This window comes from Gekko japonicus, unplaced genomic scaffold (assembly GCF_001447785.1).
Source record: "Gekko japonicus isolate JY-2015 unplaced genomic scaffold, Gekko_japonicus_V1.1 scaffold500, whole genome shotgun sequence".
Taxonomy (NCBI): Eukaryota; Metazoa; Chordata; class Lepidosauria; order Squamata; family Gekkonidae; genus Gekko; species Gekko japonicus.
The window spans coordinates 340,633-343,620 of NW_015170905.1; positions in this window are offsets into that span (position 1 = coordinate 340,633).

Genomic DNA, 2,988 nt, shown 5'->3' on the forward strand with positions numbered 1-2,988 from the left:
ATTCTGCTTCTTTACATCCTGTTTTTTCAAAAGGTTTAATTCATTTGGCATTTAATTAGATAATACCTACATTTCCGGAATGAATAAATAATTGCTGTTTCTTCTATTCTTCTTTTTACTGACACTAAGCACTCAAGACAAACACTGCAAGAAAGTGGCATGTCTATGTTGAATCTCTGCTCTTTCTATAATCTGTAACCTGTGCTGTGTCCTGATGTCATTTTGTTGTACATTTCCCTGATCTGCTTCACATCACTAATTGCCACTGAGGGTGATAAAATGCCCAGTGTAATAATATCACTACATGTAGTGTGTTGAGGATGGTGGAACTTGATATGGAGTTGCTATGCAGGAAGAAAAGGAGGCAGCCCTGCTTTAGTAAAGTGTCAAAGATTAGGGGCGAGACTAAGTATTCTATACAACCGCATGCAACTTTCCCTTAAATAAATGGTCCTTTTTTTGGGGGGGGGGATAGATTATAGAAGAGGTGATCTGAAGACTGAAGGGAAGGTGGAGAAGATTAATCCTTTTTTGCCTGTTTTCTGACTAAATTGCCCATTCAGGCTTTTTTTAAAAAAATATCCCTATATGGTTGCAAATATGTTTTTGCAAACCCATTTTGGATTTCTATGTGGCAACAAAGTGGTTTGGGGATGATTTAGAGAAGATCAGTGGTCAAGTAGGAAAAATGGTTAATGGGGGATGAATGTGAAAGCTTTTGAACAAGAATCTTCCAGTAGAACTACACCCCCCCAATACCATGCTTCTCTCTAAAATTGCTTCAACTTTCTTTTTAGGCAAATGTTTTGTGGAAGTTTTAGTCAAAAAGGCTGAATGTAACACAAACAAGAAGTAGCAGGGTTGTCAGTGCTTTTACTGAGGAACTACATACAAATCTATCTGGCCCTCTCTCCACAGATTAATGGAAACTGCATATCTGCTTTTGCAGATAAACAGCCTCTTTCATGTTGATGAAATATCTACAAAGGTAGTGAAAGTTTCGTATATACCTGTTTGCTATAAGGGAACATTTCAAATACTTTTGAAGTGCCTCAGTATGAGTAACAAGTTATTAATGACAGATTCAATTACTTTAATAGATTGACCCAACATGGGTCTACAGGGTATAGTCACAAGCAAACATTTATTTCACTTGACTAGCTTTAGTTCTTGTGTTAACTTGTTGCCAAGTGAATTTTACTCACCGGCGGGGGAGCCTCGCCGCACTCCGGGAGCCGTCCCTTGTCGTGCGCTTGCAAAGCGTGCACGTGCAAAGCGTGCACGTGCCGCCAGCACATCACCGGAAGTGACGCGTGACATCAATCACGTTGAGGGCGTGGCCCCGATCGTCGGAGGGAAAACCATAGAGTTTTCCCTCCGACGATCGGGGCCACGCCCCCAACGAGATCGACATGGTTGTGCCACCTCCAGTGACGCAGCCATGCTGCGCTTCGGGGGGTGGAGTTCCCCCAGCGCCCAATTCCGCAGCGGTCAGCGGTGGAAATCGGGCCTCCAAAGCAGGGGTTTACCCGTCCCCTGCCCCCACTTGGCAGCCCTAGTTCTGTGACTACTCCAGTGAAGGTTATCTATACTCCTACTGGTTTTCCTGGCAAGAGCTCCAAGTAGCCAACAATGATCTATTATAAACTGCACATACTCCCCAGTTACTGAATTAATTATCACTAACTGTGAAAAAAATGAGTCCTGTATCTCTAACCTCCTTTGGCAAAGCATAATGGCTTGAAGAATGGCATTTCCCCCCAGCTTGTGGTATAATTAATCTATCATTCTTCAGAAAGAAAACCGAATGGCAGAAGTAAATAGCCTGTAAGATCACACTCCTTTTTTCTTTTCAATCTGTTAGATTCCTTCGTTGTCTTCTTGCCTTATCTTTTCCAACTAACAATGGTCCAACTGCAAGATACTAGAAGAATGAAGAGGGACATATGACTCCACCTCCTCGAGAAAGTGTGAGTCATATCAAAAATCTTTTGGCTTCCCTTGCATTTCCTTTTTTAAAAAGGAAGTTAAAAGGAAGCCAAAAGATTTTTGATAACTCCATATATACATACACTAATAAACAGCAAAAAAACATTCTTGATATAATTCTACATAGTTTATCAAGATTCTTTTTGTGTGGTGTTTGATCAATGCAAAGCCTATAAGCATCATTAAACTACTGTGCACAGGAATCATACGGCAATCATGCATCATCAAGATCATTATTTTTTTCTTTGTTTAACAATGCACAGTGTTAATTTATGGCAGATGGGAGAAGATGTAAAGGAATTATGACTTCACATTTACCGATTCACTTAAAAAAAAAACAACTCTAGTTAAATTGGAATGAAGAAGAGCAGATCACAGCACAAACACCCAAAACAGTAATGGGGCAGGACCAGGGGACTCCCACTCACCTTTATTGGAAAAATCTTATTTGGTGCATGAACAGAGCTTTCTTGACCTGTCACAAACTGTATCATTCTCCACTGAACTGACATTAAAACTGTGCTGTAAATTTCACTCTGTACCATGCATATACCTTAGTACAGCTTTGTCAGCACTGGTGCTGCTCTGTGATGGAGTTAACTTTGCACAAGGGAGTGAAGGAAACACACAAGCTTGCTCTTTTACTTCAATACTTCCCTTCCCAGCATTTTTTTAAAAAAATACTGAACAAGCAGGTGATTCCCCCCCTTTTTTTACGAAACAGCTCTCTGCCATGATTCCCAGCAGCAAATATTATACTTATAATGCAAATGTTCTGGTTGCAGAGGAATGTACACTTCTTTTCACTACCTACTTCCTCCCACACACAGACCAATTATTGGCCATTTTATCCATTTTATGAGCTCTTTATGATGCAAACCCTCAGTGAAACTAGAGCAAGTCTTCCCAGAACATTCAAATCAAACATTGAGGCTTGATTTTTTTTTAAAAAAAACAAAAGACTGAACAAACATACAACTGGATTCTATTTCTAGCTAT